The sequence below is a fragment of the Triticum aestivum genome, chromosome 1A, assembly GCF_018294505.1.
Source record: "Triticum aestivum cultivar Chinese Spring chromosome 1A, IWGSC CS RefSeq v2.1, whole genome shotgun sequence".
Lineage (NCBI taxonomy): Eukaryota > Viridiplantae > Streptophyta > Magnoliopsida > Poales > Poaceae > Triticum > Triticum aestivum.
The window spans coordinates 220263801-220271488 of record NC_057794.1 but is presented as its reverse complement, the minus strand read 5'-3'; the positions used below and the strand labels follow the sequence as shown (position 1 = coordinate 220271488).

Here is a 7688-nt window from a genome sequence, read left to right as displayed (position 1 = left end):
GAGATGCCACGATCTTGATGTATCGCAGGCTTTGTTAATATAGTTGGATCATATGGTGTCTTCCCCTCTCTATCTTGTTGTGAATTGAGTTTTCTGTTTGAGATTTTGTTTTATTGGATTGAATACTTTTATGGATTTGAGAACACTTGATGTATGTCTTGCTATGAATACCCATGGTGATAATGCGATATCATATTGATTCACTTGATATGTGTTTTGGCACTCAACTCGCAGATTCCCGAGGTGACATTGGGGTAATCTATGCATAGGGGTTGATGCACATTCTCGTCTTTGTTTCTCCGGTAGGGATCTTGGGGCACTCTTTGAGGTTCTTTGTGTTGGATTGAGTATTATGAATTTGAAATTGTTTGATGCATATTGTATAATCAACTCACGGATACTCGTGGTGACATTGGAGTATCTAGGTGATATTAGAGTTGGTTGATGTGTATCATATGGTGTTATTTTAGTACGAACTCTTGGTTAGATCGATCAGAAAGAATAGCTTGGTGTTATTTTAGTACGAACTCTAGGATAGATTGATCGGAAAGAATAGCTTTGAGGTGGTTTCATACCCTACAAACAATTTCTTCTTATGTTCTCCGCTATATAAGAACTTTGTAGTGATTCTTCATCGCACATTGAGGGATGGTTATATGATCCAATTAGATTAGCATTGTTGAGAGATTACACTAGTGAAAGTACGGACCCTAGGCCTCATTTTCAAGCATTGCAATACCATTTATGCTCCATTTATCAATTGCTACCTTGTTGTTTTTTATTGTTCCCATTACAAAAATCAATATCTACTATAATCACTACGCTTGTATCACCATCTGTTCGCCGAACTAGTGCACCTATACAATTTACCATTGTATTTGGTGTGTTGGGGACACAAGAGACTTTTTATTATTTGATTGCAGGGTTGTTTGAGAGAGACCATCTTCATCCTACACCTCCCACGGATTGATAAACCTTAGGTCATCCACTTGAGGGAAATTTGCTATTGTCCTACAAAACTCTGCGCATGGAGGCCCAACACGACTCTACAAGAACAAGTTGTGTATAGTAGACATCAAGCTCTTTTCTGGCACAACTGCTGGGGAGATGAGTGCTCGAAGGTATATCTTTAGATCTTGTAATCAAATCTTTTAGTTTCTTATTTTATCACTAGTTTGATTTATAAAAGAAAACTACAAAAAATGAAGTGAGGTGGCCTCATATTATTCGTCTTTATCATGTCTTTCTTGAGAATGATGGAAAGGAAAATTGTGCTCAATTGATAGAAGAATAATTCAATAAAATATTTGGCATAAATGATGAGCATGATTGCAATGTTATTAGTATGAACTCTTTGGATATCCATGATGCTAACAATATGCAAAGCCATAAGCTTGGGGATGCTATATTTGATGAATATGATATTTTTAGTCCCCCAAGTTTTTATGCGAAAAAATATTATGATGAAAACATGCCTCCTATTTATGATGATTATATTGATGAAAGTGGATTTGGAGAGGTCATGACTTTATTTAATGACAAATCCACTATTTTGGAAGAGGTTTCAATTGATTATGACAGCAAAGTTCCTATCTATGATGATTATGGTGATGACATGTATGCTATAAAAAGTATTGATAAGCATGAAACTTGTCATCATGATATTAATTTTCAATCATATGATAGTTATTTTGTTGAGTTTGCTCCCACTACTATGAACGAGAATAAATTTGCTTGTGTGGAGAGCAATAAAATTTCTATGCTTGTGGATCATGATAAAAATGCTTTATGTGATGGTTATATTATTGAGTTCATTCATGATGCTACTAAAAATTATTGTGAGAGAGGAACATATGCAATTACATATAGCAATAGTATCAAGTTTTCTCTCTATGTGTTTAAAATCTTGAAGTTGCACTTGTTTTGCCTTCCTATGCTAGTCGATTCTTGCTCCCAAAAGTTATTGGCTCACAAAATCCTATGTGTAGGAAGTGGGTTAGGCTTAAATGTGCTTGCCATGTGTTTCATGATGCTCTTGTTATGTTTCAATTCTTATCTTTTATGTGAGCATCATTGAAATCTTTATGCGTAGCTAAAAAGGTATTAAAGAAAAGTGCTTGTTGGGAGACAACCCAACATTTACCCCTACTGTTTTTATGTGTTCACATGATTAAGCTACTTTAGTAATCAAGTTTTATAGCTTTTGTTTCAATAAAGTGCCAAGTAAAGCCTTTGGGATAGTGTGGATGATAGTTGATTTGATTCTATGCAAAAACAGAAACTTTTGATCTGAATTTTTTTACACAAGATTGATATACAAATTTCCTACATTTTCCTAATTTTTTAGATTTTTTGGTGTTACATAAGTATGGTTGGAGTACAGATTACTACAGACTGTTCTGTTTTTGGCAGATTATGTTTTCAATGCATAGTTTGCTTGTTTTCTAGTTTCTATGGCTTATATTTCTAACACCCCTAGTGTCATGCAACTGTAACCCTATGTGATTAATCTAATCATTTTTCTAAATAGTGCTTGATCACCTTTGATTCGAATATCATTTGAATTTCAACTTTGAAATCAAATTCAATTTGCAAGTGAAATATGGAGTTGCACAAAAGCTGCTGCAAAATAGTTCATCATTTAGCCAAAATTCCATAATATTTAATTGTTAGGGAAAACAACATCACCTAAGAGCTAAGATGGACTATAGCAATTAATACAATGTAATTTTAGTATTTTTAAAGTGCTAATTTATTTGCGAAAAATGCAAATGGATTCCTTTGGCCTCCTAACCTTTTGTGGCACTGCCTCAAAATGCAAACTACTTAATAGGCTAAGTCCCACCATTTTCTCAGCTCTTTTGGCTACCCTAAATAATCAATTTCTATCTCTGTTAATAGATAAAAGAAGAAAACAGAGATATGAGAAAAAAAAAAGCTTTCTGCCTCTGGTCCTCGGCCCATCACTACTAAGGAAAACCTTCAGTAGCGCTTGTTAAAAAAAGACGCTACTACTAATTAGTATTAGCGAGGGTATAAATCCCACGATACTACTAATTTGATAGTAGTAACGCGGGCTACAAACCCCCGCTACTACTAAGTGGACACATCATAGTAGTAGCGGACATGTGTACGGGCGCGCAGGGCCAAATTGATCGACACTCTCCTGATTCCGACCATGCCCATCGCCCCGAAACCCTAGCCCCCACTCCATCTCGCCATGCCACCACGTTCGTCCCTCCAGTCACTCCTCCTCATGGCGGGCTCCACCTCCGTCGGCACTGGGGGCTCGGGCGTTCTCCTCGCCGCGCGCCGCCGCTTCCCCACCACTTCGGGGGCCCAACACATCCGCCTCCTCCACTCCTTCTCGTCCCGGCCCCTCCTCCCCCGGCGGGCCGAGCTCGCCTGCTGCTTCGGGACCGCCCCCGCCGAGGCCGTGCCCACCGCCGGTTACTGATGAGATCGCTGGTGGTGTACCAACCGGCCATGGCCGACTCGCCACCCGTGCTTCCCACGGACGTGCCGAGCCAATCGTTCTCCGTTTCCCCGGGTCTGGGCTGCGCCTAGGTCAGAGCCACTGACTCTCTGATGGGCGGCGCTTATCCACCGACGCCACCGACCACATACCTCGACGCGCTGCAGCAAGTGCCTCACTGCGAGATGGCGGAAGTGGCCTGGATGGTTCATGTGGCGGCATGGTGCGGCGGCAAGCCGTCCACGGCATGGTCTGTGGAGGAGGACCAGCTGTTGCTCTGAGGTCTCTCCCGGTACGTACGCGTTGTTGTCGCCATGGCTAAAAGCCTTCTCTATTAGCAGAGCAGAGCATAGCAGAGCCTCTGTTTTGAGTGACACCAAGACTTTAGTGACTCCTCTGTCAAATCCTCCATGAATTCCCTCCTTCTCAAGGTTTGCCGGCCAAGACAATGTCATAAAGTGCCTCAACATCTCATATGGGCTAGCTGAGAAGACCGTGCTTGATGTCGCGTATCGCAACCGGTGGCTGTCAGACTTGGAGGTATTTGACTACTTCCAGAATCTACTATGTACCATGTTTATCACAAGAATGCTAAAGTTCATCTGGTCTTCGTCCTTGTAGAAGAAGAAGAAGAAAGCTGCTAAGGGAGTTCAATTGGGGCAAGAAAAATCTGCAGGAGGAAATGTTACCAAGGTAATTGCATTGGAGTGTGCTTTTGAATGGCATGTTTACAGAACTCTATAGCTTAGCAGATTGGTCTGGAACATTTTAAGAACACAAAAAAAAATTTAGTAAATGAGCTCCAATCAAACATATGGTTGTTCACAGGTTCAGTATTGTTTGACTGAACTTGAAAAATTAGTATCACAGGAGATCTGCAAACTGAAACATATATAGGAGTAGTATTCTATCATCCATTATCATTTAAGTTCTACTCGAACTCATCGTAATCAGATTCAGACCTCCAATAGTATCCAACCATGAAACAGAACAAAAATATCCTCTATACAGGTTATGACCGTGAAGATAAGTTACTGGTTCGTAGATTCAGACAGTTCACTGCTGCACTTCACTGCCCAATTTGAACGCTCACACCTGGGCACGAACGGGTTGGTACAGCTGTACGAAACCATGTATGTACAAGGGCATCAAAGACGAGATATTTCTCCCATCTGCTATGAACTACGTAGGTCTTTTGTAGAGCAATTGGCAGTACCATAATGTAGATAGCATGTTGGATACAACTGACTCAACTATGGCTTGGAGTTGAAGCTATTGAGCAGGGGCAATGGGCTATATATGGATGGTCTATAGGTCCAAATGTTTATGAATGTTCTGAAGTTTACTACTGCACAGTATATCATCTTCATATTGTCTTACCAAATGGTAGGAAAATATGTATCCATAGGGCAATTTTACTGCCTGGTGGTTGTTAAGAAGCCGTAGAAGTATTTTTAAGGAAACCCGCAAGGGAGAAATGATAGACATTTGCAAGTTGACTATGCATAAGTGCCAGACATGCTATGTCCATGTTTTATCTTCCTAGGTGGTCTTGTCTCATCAAGCTCTTGATGTAAAATGTCCTCATATAACACATCTATGCATGCTTACAAACTGTAGCAGTTTCTAGCTTTTTATGGTGAGCCGCTAAGAAACTGTACCTTATCCCTAATGCTTTCCATGACAAATAGTTGATGGTGTATATGTGTAACACGTGGAGAATATTAATGCAAGACATAATATGAGTTCGTGTAGCAGGTTCATTTGTTTGTAGCTCCTGGAAAAAGTAGTAGTGCTTGAGATCGATAACAATAGATTTTACCTCTTAATTGTTCTCGAAACTCTTAGCTGGGCACTACATCCTTGTTGTAACAAAAACACCAGGAGCTGAAAATTCAGTTAAAACATACCACCATTTGTACACTATAAATCTTCTAAAGCAACTAGGAGCTCAGAGATTAATGACTCGCTAATTGTTCTTCACGGATAAGCATGCTCATTTCTTTGACTCCATCGAGCTTAGTAATTTGTGCCCCACAATTCTTCACTTACTAATATGATGAGCTATTGGTGTTATTGCTATACAAAATTGTTCTAATATTTTAGCTTGTCTGTCTCAATACAATATTACATAGGTGATGGCTTGTTAATAGAAATCACTCACTTTTTCGTTTTCGTATATTTATTCCCGTAGCTACTGTACAACACAACATGCAAGGAAATATATGTCTGTTGAAATTCAATTTTAATTATTCTTTGTTCTGTACATAAATCTTTTGGATGAAGTGGCAGTCAAACCATCAAAGAAACTAAGAACATATTCCAGTGTGTGCATTATTTGAGGGCCACAAAACTCTTCTTCTGTATGAAATATTGTCTCTTAGTACCAGTATGATATCACAATCTTGACTAAAGCATTTGAATTTAAGCTAGTAGATATTGATCTCTGTGATTGAAATGTGTCTGTTTAATACCTCTAAACTCGCAATTTCATTCAGGATTAGGATACTTCTTAGTGTAGCATTGTAGCTTTATTTTTAAACGATCAGATTACCTTTGGTATCCAGCATCAGCCAAACTATGTTGTATATCTTTCGTAGTAAATGTATCATCTTAAGAGTGTACTGAAGCTATATTAATTCGTAGGCTTTCTCCATGGTTAATATAAGTTATGTAACTATAGGCTTTCCCCATGGTTAATATAAGTTATGTAAAGCAATGTTTACTTGGAAGTGTAACTGTACTGCCATTCTCATCTTTTAATATATAGCGACGGTGCTGCCGCACTTGTGCTAGTTAGTAGGGAGAAAGCTAAGAACCTTGGCCTTCAAGTTCTTGCAAGGACAAGAGGGTAGGCTGATGCTGCTCAGGTAAATCTTACATGCCTCGTCATTAATCATTGTTGGTGAAACAAATGTCATTTGAGAAATCTCGGCCTATTGTTCTTGTTAATGAATACGGTTACCAACATTATCCTTTCATGTGTCTCAAAACTGTCAACCTGACTCATAGAATGATCTTTTTCTTTAGGATTCATGGTTAGTTTTTTCTTTTTTCTTGTTATTATGCATTACTATGAGTTCATTGTATTAAGATTCCTTACAACTTCAGGCACATGAGCTATTTACCTGGCCTTCTTCACGGCTCGCGGCAGTGTCTTCCTTTGATTCGTTCGTGCAACAAGGAGGGGACGCGCCCTTCTTCATGTCTCGTGCAACAAGTAAGGACCAGCTTCCGGCTGTTACTATTGATTCGTGTCCATGTGCTAAAAAGTAAGAAAATACCCTATTGGATTTGGACGCTGACGAGCACTAACAAGTTTTCACTTTTCCGTCGTGGCCGCAGGGGTGATTGGCGCAGAGTACCGCTGCCCGGTGGGTGTCATGCTCTTCAACCACTTGGAGGTGGAGTTCGCCGCGAAGCTCGGCGACTACGTCGCATAGATGATCGTCCAGGTGATTGTGAAACCAGAGGTCACCGAGGTGGAGGACTTCGATACCACCGTTTGGGGGGAGGGAGGATTTGGGTCCACCGGCGTCTGAACTCCGAGCCTTGGTAGATACATCTAGAGAAGTGGTATGTTTAGGCTGCTGGTTGAACACTAGGAAAGGTACCCACCTTTGGTTGTGTGCGTTTACTGTTAAATGGAATCTTGTGATCTCTTCCAGTTGAGATGTTCATTGTTGCATCCATGAACGGTGCAAGTGTTAAAATGGTCCTGTGACCTTAATTTATTTTGCACTGGATCTGTCTTTGATCTTCAACCATGAATACTGCATCTAATTTTTATTTTTTTTAATTCCTAATTTGTTAGTAGTAGCGTGGGGCAAAATGTGCGCTACTAGTATTTAGGATACTAGTAGCGTGTAGTATAATAGATGCGCTACTACTATTTTGTTATTAGTAGTGCGGGTTCCAAATAGTAGCAGCGTGGGTGGCACCCGCGCTACTACTAACTTTTTAGTAGTAGCGCGGGTGACACCCGCGCTATTACTAAATTTTAGCTGTAGCGCGATACTAGTAGCGCGGGTAACCACTCTACTAGTAGCCAATTTATCCGCACTACTAGTAGCCTTTTCCCTAGTAGTGCACACGAGCTAGCCTAGTGACCCACTCCCCCTCCCCGGCCAACTATCTCCTCCCCCTGTTCCCCTCGACCCAAGCCGGGCGCCCGTTTCTACCGGACCACCTCGCCGTCTTCGTTGCTACAGCG

The 7688-nt window shown here is 40.5% G+C and overlaps 1 long non-coding RNA gene across 2 annotated transcripts; it reads left to right on the top strand.

Annotated features, from left to right (window-relative positions):
* The first annotated feature begins 3151 nt into the window (after window positions 1–3151).
* LOC123043520 (uncharacterized) lies at window positions 3152–7209 on the top strand. Of its 2 annotated transcripts, XR_006419280.1 has the most exons (5): window positions 3152–3767; window positions 3907–4015; window positions 4097–6345; window positions 6587–6695; window positions 6821–7209. It is a non-coding gene; the product is annotated as an uncharacterized lncRNA (long non-coding RNA). The 2 variants fall into 2 exon arrangements; XR_006419271.1 differs by having other exon boundaries at window positions 4097–6695.
* The last annotated feature ends 479 nt before the right edge of the window (window positions 7210–7688 follow it).